This window comes from Fukomys damarensis, unplaced genomic scaffold (assembly GCF_012274545.1).
Source record: "Fukomys damarensis isolate Sample0158 unplaced genomic scaffold, DMR_v1.0_HiC HiC_scaffold_19, whole genome shotgun sequence".
Taxonomy (NCBI): Eukaryota; Metazoa; Chordata; class Mammalia; order Rodentia; family Bathyergidae; genus Fukomys; species Fukomys damarensis.
This window is the reverse complement of record NW_022900931.1, coordinates 68,399,462-68,413,652: the sequence shown is the minus strand read 5'-3', so window position 1 is coordinate 68,413,652 and position 14,191 is coordinate 68,399,462. Positions and strand designations below refer to the sequence as shown.

The following is a 14,191-nucleotide window of genomic DNA, read 5'->3' as shown; positions in this document are numbered from 1 at the left end:
CACGGCTGTCACCGCTGCTCTGCCCAGCTCCGGAAAACTGCGGAAGACCCCAGGCGAGGTCAGCCCACAGCGCTCTCCAGGATCCCGACGCGAGGTGAAGGACAGGTCTACAGAGCCAGCAAAACGACTCCCGGAAGCAACGGCGGAAGTCCCGCCCTGACCCCTTAGCGGACCTTGGAGCCAGCGATGGGCGTTCATTGGCTCAGCGCCTTGGCCCGTGATGCGCGGCGTTCTGGGTAGTGTAGTTCTCACAATCCCGCCTCCGGGTTCTCCCCGGCCGCCCCTCCAGAACCCTGGCCAGCCCACCTCTGTGAAACAATTAGAACTCCGGCCGCCTCCGAAGGGCGGGGACTTGATTTTCTTAAAGAGGCCGCGCCTCCTTTCTCGGCTGTCGTTTCTGTGTGAGACACCCAGAGTTTACCAAGAAGCAAGGAATATGGAAAAGACAAGCGTTTATTTAGGCCACTGAGAACACAGCAGGGACAGCGGGCAGTCAGGCTGAGAGGTTGGAGGTGAAGGCGCGGGAAAGGGGCTGGCTGAGTTGGCAAATGTAAAGTCTTAGACATACCTTTCCCAGGCATCCTGGCCTTTGTTGCTCTTTCAGGAGCATCTTTGCAACTAGCGTTGTACATCAACGCTGAGCATTGCAAGGGCTCTTGCTTATGTTATAAAGAATCCATTTGTCAAAAATAAACAGGCTCTTCGTTGTGAGAAAAAAGAAAGGTTTATTCTAGTTAACAGGGACTAGAAATCAGGAGATTTTAGCAGGTAGCTGGGAAAAGCTGAATTTATCACATCACATTCGTGTGTGGGGGAGCTGACATAGGGAAAGATCTCCATTCAAAAGATGCTGTTGTAGGATTTCTCCTGTAGCACTGGGAGCAGGCAGGAAGACTGACAGCTAATGGCATGAGGAGATTGCTTATGAAAGAATAAAGGCCCAGGCCCGAAGCACAGTGTCAGACTTTCTGTTTGATCATGGGCAAGGGGGGGCCTCTTGAATACCTGAATGAGGGGAGCTGCAGAGGGCCAGAGTCATTGCAAATGGCTTTAGGAAAAAGGTTTCTGCAGCCAAAGCAAATGTCTCCTAGAGCAGCTGTGGCTGGCTGTGAGGTGTCTGGGCAGCCAGGGAAGAAACAGAAAATGGCTCAAGGGGAGCTTTGAGCCCTTCTCCCCTGTCTCAGCTGCTCCAGAGAGGCCTCTGGCCTTTTGCAGCCTAAGCAGCCCCCTGGGATCTGCAGAATGGGAGAATTGGGGATTTGGCTGCTGAGGAGACACACAGGACTCTGAGGGGGAAGAATACGCTGACGGTCTCTGCAGAGGAAGTGCCTCCTCCCTGTGACTTTGCTGGTAGCCTTGCACCATGGCGTCTGCTGCCTCTGCACACCTGCTCCCGACCCTTGACTTGTCCCTCACCTACAGTTCCCCACTTTCCTCTCCATCTCTAAAGAACTCATATCACACGTGGAGCTCAAAGAGTTAAGGATGTCACCTCAGGAACGCTAAGCATGAGAGCTCACCTGGGACCTGCCCCCATACGCCCTACCTACCCTAAGGACTGCCCACTGCGGACCAGCAAGGCTGGAGCACAGCAGGACCCAAATCTCACCGAGTGTCTGAAAAAAGCAGGCCGAGGCAATAGTGAATTCCTTCTGAAAAACTGACCTGCAGTTATCAAAACACAAAGCTGAAAAATACTCGGAGAGAGGTCAGAATGAGGATCCCTCATGGGAGAAGAGGGTGAGTTTGTAGTCTAAGTAGAGGCCACTGTTAGGTCCCCTGTCACTCCTGAGGTGGGGCCTTTCTGGGTCTCCACTGAGCCAGTTTAGGCTGTTCAAGGAGGAGTCATCTCCTGGGGACTAGGAGTTCTAATACCACCCACCCACCGTAGCCAGTTCTGAGCCCTAGGGAGTCACATCGTGCACAGGCACAGCTCAGTGTCTCACCAAGCACCCTGTGAGCCACGATGCCTCTGCGGCTTCATCTTTATGCCTCTCCTTGGTCAGGCTGGCACTTGAATTTCAGCTGCCCCCTCAGCCCTGGACTCTGAGTCCATGGAAATGCACAGAGAGCAATATGAAGCCTCAAACTTATCTAAAGAAAGAAAGAAAATCTTATTTGAAGAAGATTTCTCTTTCTAGAAACCACTTGAATTAGAAAAATTATTTTTCCAGCTGAATAAGGGAAGAAAATTCTAACATGACAGTCTCAGGTCATATTATATATTTACCTTATTTCAAAAGAGATCTTTCCAGTTCCTACTGGAGATTTATTTTGCTCTGTGGACTCACTAGGAATCTGAGTTTCCCCAAGATCATCTAGGGAATGGGAAAATACAGGGAACAGGGAAAGGGGACGTTACCAGAACCTCTGCAGTAAGTCCTAGTCTCCTGAGAGCCCAGACAGCACAGGTGAATTAATTATTAGTCAGAAAAGAGAGAAAAATGAGACTTAGAGAAGAAGCTGAGCTTTGGGCCTGATCAATGCTGCTCTGGGTACAAAGAGGACAACCCTGAGCTTGCCACACATTTTTTTTTTTTTTTTTTTTTTTTTTCCAATTTTGTACCAGGGATCAGATTGTGGCCCTGTCACTTTCAAAGCAGGTGGTGGAGCTACTGAGATAAATCCCCCACCCTGCCGCACCTTTATTTGGTACTCTGGAAATAACAAATGTAACAGATGGTTCAGAGGTGTGTGTGTGTGTGTGTGTGTGTGTGTGTGTGTGTGTGTGTGTGTGAACAGTTTTGTTCCCCCCAGGATGTGGTGTAATCTTGTCCTGGAGAGTGACGGTATCACCAGTCCATTGACGTTTCAGCTGTGACTGGAGGCCAAAGTGGAGTTATGTCTCGACATGCCATAGCTGGCCTGTAGGCAGCAGAACTAGGCCTAATCAGAATTTAATTGTGAAATTATTTTTCCCCAAAATTATGTAGAATTGCTCCTGGCAGGAGGGGATGTGGCAGGAAGGACTGAACATGTGGGCTGAAAATCTAAAGGGAATTAGAAAATCTGTAGAGAAGAGCAAGGGAACCTGCAGAATGGAACAGGCTTTTAGAGAGTCTCTGGGGCCCCAGAAGAGGGACCGGTCCACGTCTGTACACTGGTGGTGGAAGGTGGGTGAGAAAAGGGAGTATCAAACCTGGAGTACATTAGGTCAAATACCAACGTGTAATTCCTAAGAACAGACACATCAGAGCTGATGATGGACTAGTTCACAAACCAGGAAGGCTGCTGAAACGGAAGCAAAAACAGTAACAAGCCTTCTGGTAAATTGAAACACTCACACACTGATGGTGAGGATGTGACGTGAGGCAGCTATTGTAGAAAACAGCATAGCAGTTCCTCCAAAAGTTAAACATAGAAATTGTCATATGATACCACAATCACATTCTTAGCTATATACTCTGCAGAACTGAAAACGGATTCAAACAGATATCGGTACACTCATATTAATAGTAGAATTATCCACAGTCTCTAAAGATGAGATCGACTTAAATGTCCATAATGGATGATTGGATTTTAAAAGATGAAACCTTCAAACAATGAAATAGTATTCAGTCATAAAAAGAAATCAGTTATATGTCACAACAAGGATGAACTTTGAAAACTATGCCAAGTGGTATAAGCCAGATACATGTATGTGATAAATATTGTTCAGGTCCACATTTATGAATTATCTAAAATTTATAGAGACAGAAGTCACATTAGAGGTTACCGAGGGCTACATGGAGGGAAGAAAGAGGACTTATCGCCTACTGTTTACACAATTTCTACTTGGGTTGATTAAAATAGTTTTGAAGCCAGGCATGGTGGTGCACACCTGTATCTTAGCACTTGGGAGGCTGAGTCAGGAGGAGTACCATGAGTTCAGAGACAGATTGGGCTCTAGAGTGCATTCAAGGCCAGCCTAAACTACATTGCAAGATCTTATCTCAAAAAATAATAATAAAAGAGTTTTCAAAACAGTGGAGTATATGCACAGCAATGATGTTAACTGAAATATAAGAAATTCAAGCATGGTTTCTCTTACATGAGAAACCCAACACATAAAAGAGTCAAATAAAAGATCAGTAACAGGAAATAGATCAATAACAGGAAATAGTAACAGGGAGATAAGATCTTTTTCATGTAAAAATGGAACCAAAAGATCGAGGAAGGGGGAGGAAGGGAAAGGACAGAGGATAAAATTGAGATGTGTTATGTACATGTATGAATTCCCATGAGGAAAATAATCATTATGTACTGAAAATGCATAGTAATAAATAAAAACCACAAAAAGAAAAAAACAACACTGAATTTTACATTACATACAATTTGCTTCTATATACCAAAAGCACCCCAAGTAAGAGTCTCCAAATCCACAACTCAAAGCTTTCCCTGGAGAGTACTATTTCACACTTCCAAGAACTTTTCCACTGAAGCTAAAGTAGTTGCACACAAAAAGTCCAGGTTAAATCCCTTAGAGGAGCTAATTGCTCCATTCTACATAGAATGACGTATTCCTACCAAGAACATGAAAATTATTACTACTGTAAATATTAACAGTGATAGAAGGAATGCTTGAATTATGTCGAGAAAAAAGAGTCTCATGGTCATTTGCAAACTAAGAAAAGTTGTTTCCTTGTCTGGCAGGCAAAATAGAACTCAGAGAAACGAGTATCACTGTGAATGAGTACAAAGGCACTGAATGTTGGGAAACATGAAGACAAAATCATAGACATGTTCACCAGCCACTGGCCTGGGATTGCAAATAGAGTTATCCAAACATGCAAAATGGAAGAGAATGAGTAGAATAAACAAAAGGAGATTACAAGGATCAAAATGGTCCGTGTGGCTCTGGCCTCGTGGGAAGGTCTGGGATAACAGCTGTGGCTGTGGATGTGTTGGACCCGCTGCCCGTGTCTGTGCAGGACCAGGACCATGGAGCTACTGGTCCAGACCATGAGTGCAAAACATACAAAGCCAACTGCAAAGAATAAGGATACAACTAGAAACTGTACGGCTCTATCTGGACTGAGTGAGGAACAGCATCCATAATTTATTTTCACACTTAAATTTTTGCTGTACATTTGACCAACCACTTTGAGGGGAACAAAGATGTTTACCAACAGATGCAGGATCCAGCAGAGGAAGCAAGTGAACCCAATGCACTTTGAGGATCTTACTCTTAGCTCTAGCCATGTAGAGAAATTGGGACAAAGTTTTACGGCCTGGAAGCCACTGAGTACACAGCTAGTGCTGAGCGTTACCCCTCTGGCCACTCTGTGTAGGTAGAAGACAAGTTTACATCCAGCCTCATGTAGTAAACAGTTCGATCCAAAAGCTACCGTCATCTGAGGGACCCCTCTAGAGACAAGCACAAAGGAATTGGCTAAGGCCAGCTGGTTGAGAATCATGTCGGTGGGTCTCACTTTGTTTCCCGTGAGCAAAGTGAAGCTATAAAGACAGAGGAGGGAGAAGTTTCCAAGGAGTCCCACTGCCATCTGAATAAGGAAGATAACCCCCATTCCCAAAGTAGCAACAGCCATCACACCAGTATGTGTGGGACAAGGACTTTGACTGAAGCCAAAAGAAGGGTAGTTTGACAAGAAAACATAAATGTTACCATCATCAGACACAATTTCAGTGCTGAACATAACACATTTCCTCAGTTCAAATGAACATGCAGACTTGTTGGGAACAGTGGCTGTTCGTGAAAGTTCTATTTAGAAACAGTTTAAATGCCTATCTGCAGGAACCAGGTAGATGCCTGCTTGTCCATCTTTGCAATAGGTTTCCATGCTAGTAAACAGAATGAGGGAGATCACAATCCTCTGGTCTACAGTTTCCACGTGGATCATTTCTGAAATGAGGAGCCACGTGCGGAACTGTGTATGCAATACGCTAAAGCTTGTATAAGTATGTAGAACAATAAAATACAGAAACAGAATATGTATAAATATATGAGCAGAATACATATAGCATAGAAGTTTAGAAGAAAATTTCACCATAGTGGTTACTTTATATGAATGTAGTTATTTTACATACTTTAAAAAATATTACTGAATTAAATGTTTCCAAAACATAAACTTCAGATGTTAAGAAATGGCTAAATACCAGTTGATGGCATCTTTATTACAATGAAATACTTCAAGCGAATTGAAAATACAGAATTCAGGGCCAGGGATTTAGCTCAGGGGAGCCTCTGCCCGCCTCTCAAGCTCAAGGACCTGAGTTCCATCCCCAGTACCAAAAAAAAAAAAAAAAAGAAAAGAAAAGAAAATACAGAATTTCACTCTATGATAAAAGTAATGCTTTAAGCCAAGCTATCTGTAGATATATCTTAGTCTTTGTAGATACATTTTGCTAAAATATTTATATGGTATTTTTGAAACGAGCAAGAATATATATATGGAAAATAAGGCTTCCTGTGTAAGAAATAAAAAGTTCTCAAAAAAAAAATAAAGTTCTATGTGCACAGAAATATAAGCTAAGATAAGTAAAACTCTAAAATCTCAATTTGATAGGAGCAGGCAATATTAACTCTTTTAATATTTTATCTCTTTTGGATACTGGCAGTTGAACTCATGGACTTGCAGTATTCCACTGAGCTACATTCCCAGATTTTGTAATTAATTTTAAATATAGATAGATAGATAGATATAGTTAAAGGATATAGAAATATATCCTCTTTTTCCTCATATTGAAAAAATCTAGAAATTACAGACAACAATGTAACATTGCTGAATTCTAGCACCGAGCTTTTTGACTCGATACAATTTCTCAGTATAAGAGAGCAAAGTGTCTTCTAGTGACTGGAGAAGACTTTAGGAAGAGGAAAAACTTATTCTGGATCTGATGTAGGAACTTTCCAAGATTTTATTCAATGATCTAGTCAAATAATGAAGGTGTTGAAATTCATAGAATCGTTCATTGAGGGCATTTGAATGGGTCACAGGATCCAGGATTCCTTCTGAAGAAGCTAAAACTTAACAATATTGTGCAATCCTAATTCCAAGAATTGATATGCACGAATTAATACTTGTGGTAAAAGTGATTCACAAATAACCTCCATGGCTCATGCTGGGAGATATTTGGAGAATAACTCATTTTTCTGAAAACTGATGAAGAGAGTATCAACGCTTTCTCATACCTGTGTGTACAACTATGTGTCATGTTAAGAAATCTCTCTCTAGGCACACAAAACTTACCCGTTGTGGGTGAGACTTGAAACCTCACAAAAATATGTTCTACCATCTAGAGAGACAAGATGAAAGAATAAAACAATAATTTCACCATTTTGTGGGAGACATCCCTGAAAATGACACCCCCTTGCAGACGCGTTGATGCTCCTGTATTAGGTTGTGAAGCACTGGGACGTTCGCAACTCAAGAAGAAACAAAGCCTGCAGCTGGACAGCACCTTACTGAGTCACCACCCTCCTGGCACAGAATTTCAGTGGCGTAGGAGTCACAGCTGTGAGCTTCGTATCCATTTCTACGAAGGCTGATGATTAAAACGTCCACACATTTGAGAAGGAAATTCTGGGGAATTCTACATATTCTAGGAAAACAGGAAATGTTATTAGAGTCAATAATATCATTTGGAAAAGTCACTAATCGAGACAGGTATTTTAATTTATATTGGAAATAGCTTCCTGAAATTGAAAAGCAAAAATGCAACAGTGACAGACAAGGGACATTTTAGAAGCATTATGGGGAAGGAAACATTGAACGCTAACCAAAAATGGTATTTAAATAACAAAATTCTTTTTAAATAGTAGCAAAGGAATCTGTTCTCATAGATAAGTTTTTTCCAGTGTTAGTAATTCACTGCACACTTCTATGTTATTGAATAAAATTTCAATCAAAATGTTGTCATTTATGAAGTTCTTTTACTGAAACAAATTTTTAAAATCAGGTTAATGAAAATATGTATACCATGTATAAAGCATAACAGTAACTGTAATTTCCTGCTGGAGAGCAGAAAAATGAAACAAGACACACTTGAAAATGACCTATGTTTGCCGATGCTTGCATAAGAGAAGTTGATAGGAATTCGCATCTCATTAAAATGAAGGATGAATTATTTATAATACTGGCTGACTTAATAAAGAGTATTAAAATTGATGCAGAATTAGTTAAGATCTTATAAGTACATTTCTAGGTTTAATCTTAAAGAGAAATGAGCAACGAGTGCAAATATTAAAACTGGCAAATCTCTTAGACAAAATACTGCTTTTCATAACTTTGCCTGAGCTAAGTATTACTGTGAATGTATCAGCCCTGAGGTTCCAAATTTTTTTAGTATGCATAATTTTTTTTAAAAAAAACTTTAGATTGAATGTTTCCCTACTTTTTCCTTCCCTCTCTACCCACTCTTTGCTGATCCTGCACCTTATTCTGTATGCTTGGGGCGCCTGTCACTCTAGGGCCTGTGGGTGTAATCTACGTGTGCCTTCCCCAAGTCCTCTGCTGGGGCTACACCTGACAGACTATCCTATGAAAAGAACCCCTGCAGATCTATAGCTTTTTAATAATCATTCAGAATGCTAAATATACAACATTTGTATATCTTTTCTACTCTTATTTTCCTGAGAAATCCTGCAATTTAACATTGAGTATTTAAAATCCTTTGTAAAAATATTGCTATCATATTTCAATAACCAAAATAAAGGGGACAATTCATATGTGAGTGTGGCGGGGACATCACTTTTGGTAAACAAACTATTGATAACAGAACCAGCCAGAGGAGGGATGAGTAGTGGGAAAGCTATCTTTTGTCTATTTGTGATGGTGCTGGGGATTTAATCTAGGACCTTACACATATACTAGGCAAACACTCTGCCACTGAGCTGCACTCAGAAACAGTGACAGATTCAGAAGCTAATGCAGTGAGGGACAAGGAGAGACATTAGGCAGGCTGAAGGGACTCAGTAAGCATCAGATATTACCAGAAATCAATCCCCAGTCTATAGATAGTGTGTGCCCATCCCAGAGGAAATGTGAGAGAGAAAAGCGGGGAGAGTCTCTACTGAATTTTCTCTGATTTTATTCTCTTGTAAATCTAACACTGATATGAAAAATAAAGACACTTACCACATGGCATTTCAGGTCGGACTAGTGGCTGCTCCCTCAGCTTCTATTCAGGTGTGGGAAGGAGGGATCTGAACCTGAGATAAAGGTTTGGGCCTCCATGGTCTCATCCCCTGCCTGGGAGGTGATTATCATTTCACCTGTAATTACAGAGTCAGTATCTGCAGAGGGAGTTGAGATCATCTTTGGAAAACATTTGCACTTTGTACAAATTACTGAAAGCTATTAATGCTGAATTCTAATGCTCCATCAAAAGTCATAGAAATAGGTGGGACACAACTTGTTATTGAAAAACTTCCAAATAAAAACAAAAGTCTTGGGTAATACCAAACAGGACAGAAAAAAAAAAGTTATTTAACAAGTAGAGAAATACTGAGCATGTCCTCTAGGATTATCAATCATTTGAAAGTTTGTCTCAATTTTTTATTTCTTTTCTTAGATGTTATCTTATTATTGTTTTTATTCTTCTTTTTTTTTTTTTTTGGTACTGGGTATGGAATTTAGGACCTCGAGTTTACAAGGCAGGTGGCTGCACCGGTGAACTAAATCCCCAGCCCTTATTGTTTTTATTCTTAAAGTTAGTATATATTTGCAATACATAGTAAATATATTCTTGTGCCATTGGGGTTCTGTTTAGAAAGTCCTTTCCTGTGCCTTATATGAGAGATTCAAAGTAAAAATCATTTAAAAAACAAAGTGAAAGATAGACAACAGAAAACAGAGAGATAGATCTTTCACAAATGGGGAGGGATTTAGAGATGCGGGAGTGAGTGGGGATTAAAAAGGATTAAAATATGTGAGAGCCAGGGATTTAGCTCAGTGCCACTCCTGCCTCCCAACCCCAAGGTCCTGAGTTCAATCCCTGGTACAAAAATATTAAAAAATAAAAAGTGAAGTTTGAGTACCTACTTCCTAAGATAAATGTAAACATTGTGTACTCCAAACATGTACTGACAAAAAAATCACATAAACATTAAAAATAAAATAAAAACATTCACCTTGGGGACTTGGCACATGCACGTATTGAACCTTTATCCTTCCCTTACCCCTTCTCTCCCCTCCCTCCCATCTTCCCCAAGCCAGAGCCCTTCCTTTTACACAAAGCCTGTGTCCCTGTTTCAAATCATGATATGATTTCTTTTCATACCCAGCTCACTGACAGTACTGAAGTTGAAACGAAGTCAGTAAGTGAGTAGAAATAGTAAGAACAGGTGGTTGGTTCAGATGGGACAGAAATGCGCGGTATCATACTCATTTAGTGTCTTCCCAGGCATTTATTGAGGTCTTGTATTTGTTGGGCACTTTGGTGACGACAGTGAACCAAAAGTGTGGAGAACGTATAATACAACTGCTACAAAGGGAAACATCCAGTATTAAACAAAATTAACTTACTCAACTATTTCTAAATCTGAAGAAAAAAAACAGAACATGGATGGTCACAAGTTCATGGGGCAAGAGAGGGTTTCAGTGTGAGACAAGATATTGCTGGTGATGATATCAGACAATGGGATCTTTGGACGCAGCAGAATTAGACTGGCCAAATAGCGCGTGCACGCACATTACCACACAGGAAAAGGTTTTGTAGGGGGTTAGCGGGCCATCAGCTGAATTGGAGCTTTGGATGTAGGGAGTCCACAGTTGGTCAAGAGACTGACCAAACTGCTCCCAGAACAGAGAGAACAGCGAGTTTTATTGATTTTCTGGGTTGGGCTGAATTATAATACTTTTCATTGGCCAGAAGTACAATTCCAAAAGCTGTTCCTTCTTGCGATGGACATGGACAATTTGGGAATTACAGTCAACTAGTATTGGAGGTTGTTGACTTTTTATGCATCTGGCATCACTGTTCTATGCAAAACATCCCAGTCTTGGGGGTCTGGGCCCTTGATAAGTACTTCAAGTACTTGGGCTCCAGCGGCTTCTGAAGAAGCTCAAGGTGAGGGGAGGGACAGAAAAGAGCAGAGAGAAAGAAAAGAAGATACATGTGAGCACATATCTGAGTATGTTCCATAAAGAAGCGTATTGTCAAATCTTTTGCCTTTTACTGCCTTACGTGCACATATTTACTTTATAGATTCCAGATACAATTAAACTATAAGAACTAAGATTATTAAGTCATTTCAGATTTTTAGAGGGAAGCCTCATTTTTATTTATGGAATTTAGATTATTTCAACAAATCTTTATGGAAATTACTTTGGCTTTTAAAAATAACCCGTGAGAACGTGTATGTGTATGTGTTTGTATGTATATGTGTCTGTGTGTGTACATGTTTGTGTGCGTATCTACTCTTTGTGCTTATTCCAGTGACCTGTGTGTTTGTCATTATGTATATTATCTTATCACAATAATATTTTAAAAATTAACTTGACTGTACATTTTTGGTGTACACTATGATCGCATACATCGTTGGAAATTCGTACCCGTTCACGATAGATCTTAGTTCTTGTTTTTTCTCATTCCCCTTCCCTCTGCTCCACCCCTTAACCCCTAAGCTTTTGTAACTAGGGAGTTATCACAATAATTTAAATTTTTCTTATTAACATTATTGATTGAATAATCATAATTGTATACATTTATGAGGTACAGTGTGGTTTTGATACATGTATACAAAGTGCAATGTTTAAAACAAAATAATGTATTCATCACCTCCCTTAGCTATCTGTTCTTAGCTATCACTTTATGATAATCATTTCTAATTTCAAATAATTTAAAATTTATAGAAGTGTTGTAGAACATACCTCAACCCCAGTTTCCTCCAAAGTTAGCATTTTTATGTTCCATAATAAAATAATTCAAACTAGAAAATGAACATTTATACTGTATTTGTGAGACTAGATTTGTGAGACCAGGTTTCCTTTTATGTCTTTTTATCTGTTCCAAAATCCAGTCAGAGTATCACCCTGTATTCAGGTGTCCTGCCTCCTTGGTCTGTCCAAATACATGTGGTTCCTCGGTTTTCATTGGCTTTTATGACATCTTGATTTCTAATTCTTTGGAATGTAATGGTTAGGTGACTTCTGAAATGGCCCACAGTTGAAATGTATGACATTCTCTTATGGACAGTTAGAGGTTATGCATATTTCATTAGAATATTCCCTTCCCAGTGGATCATTTTGAAGCAGCACAGTGTTGGGGGTTTTGTGTCAGCAATGAGAAAGCAGGTAAGATACGAGAGAAGTTTGACAAAATAATTAGTAATCTATCTCACCTAAGTTCACATTTAACAAATCTTCTCATTGTTTACCTCTTCCTCTGAGTTTACTTCATTGCTTTGTTCTACCATGTGTCTTTTCCATGATTGGTTTTTAAATTGCCCTTTGAAATCTTACATGATTCTTTAATATCATGTACCTTACAGTGTTGATTCTGAACATACTCACAGAGCCCAAAGGTCCAGTGAATGCGCACCCTGACTCCGCTGCCCTCTACACCGAGCCCTCCCGGAGTGACCAGCATCTCTTCTTTCCAAGTTGAATAATGTGTCCTCTTCAAATACACTAGCATATCTGGGGCATCTTGAATTTTTTTGTTTGAGAAATTTTAAGGACACCTACAGGATTTTTCTCACACATCCAATGACATCATTTTTCTTCAAGATGTTTTGCGTTCCTTTAGTAAGAAATATTTTAGATATTTTGGTACCGGGGATCGAACTCGGGTCCTTGTGCTTGTACACATAGAACACCACATGATACATAATCAAACTCAGATTTTCATTTTACGGGGAATATTACTGATTTTGATATCTCATGTAATTAATATTTTTCAATAGTTATGTAAAATATTTAAGCAACTCAAACAGTAAATCAGGTCACTCCATAAACTTCATTTCTACATTTCCCTGCCTTTTGATTTCTCCTCCTATACTTATATCCTTGTAGTGTTATAATAGTGGGATCTTATGCTGCACACGTTCTGTGTCTGGACTCTTCACAGACAAGGTACTCAAGAGAACAGCCAGCATCAGTACACACAGTTCCCTTCGCTCATCCCTGGGGCTGCAGCCCACCCTGCTATGCACCCATCACTCTGAAGCAGGTGCTGAGGCTGTTTGCAGCACAGGTCCTGGCTGAGTTGCCTTTGCATATTTGAGCAAAATTCCATGTCCATTTAAAATAAGAATATTCTGAATATGCTAAGCATTGAGAATTGAGGGACTCAGTAACTGTGGTAACATTTATTGCCCTTTAGTTAGCTCTGCACTCCTTTGACTTAAAACTGGTACCCTCTAAAGGGCTTGTAGGATGTACTCTGCCAACCTGGATTTGGAGATTTTCTTCCTCACTCAGACAGGGCTTGGCCTTGTGGGAAACTCCTCCCTGCTCTGTCTGTATAGTTTCACTTTGCTCAATGGATATCACTTGACACCCATAGATTTGATTCTTAATCAACTGGTCTTGACCAATTTGGTGGTTCTTTTCTCCAAAGGTGTCCCTCAGACATTGGCAACTTTGGGATGGGAATATTTCCTGGATGATGCTGGGTGTAAACTTGTCTTCTACTTTTACAGAGTGAGCACTGGAGTTTCCTTCAGCACTGTCTGCCTTCCCAATGGCTTCCAGGTCATTAGGTTCAACCCCAGTATTTGTAGGTGGCTGGAGCTCAAGATTAGATCCCTAAGGCTTACTGGATTCTGCTGTTGCCTATGCTAGATTCCACATCTCATGATACATTAATTCATTCTTTTAAACATAAATGATCCATTGTGCAAGAAAATTTGAGTATAAAAAATAATTGTGGACACTGTTCCTGGACGATAACAGAGAGACATGGGTTACCATATATACTTTTATTTATTTTTCCTGAGTTACTGAGTTTGGGCTCCGTGACCTGGTCCTGCACAGACACAGGCAGTGGAACCAGCACATATGCAGCCACAGCCTCTGCCCCAGACCTTCCCACGAGGCCAGAGCCGCAGGCACCATCCTGGTCCTGGCCAGCTCCTTCTTTGCCTGTTATTCAGTCTACACTATTTTCACCATCTGGATGAGTCTACACACAAATTGGGGCCAGTGGATGGTGAACAGCTCCGTGCTGGTGGCCTCCTGCTTCCCAGCATTCAGCCCCTTTCTGCTCATCATCAGGGACTCCAGAATCTCGCAGTTCTGCTTTGCCT

At 40.8% G+C, this 14,191-nt stretch overlaps 1 protein-coding gene across 1 annotated transcript in view; it reads right to left on the bottom strand.

The window, feature by feature from the left end:
- Positions 1–14,191, bottom strand: part of LOC104857087 (zinc finger protein 416-like) — a 62,289-nt gene that overhangs the window by 7,173 nt on the left and 40,925 nt on the right. The gene's annotated exons all lie outside the window — the stretch shown is intronic.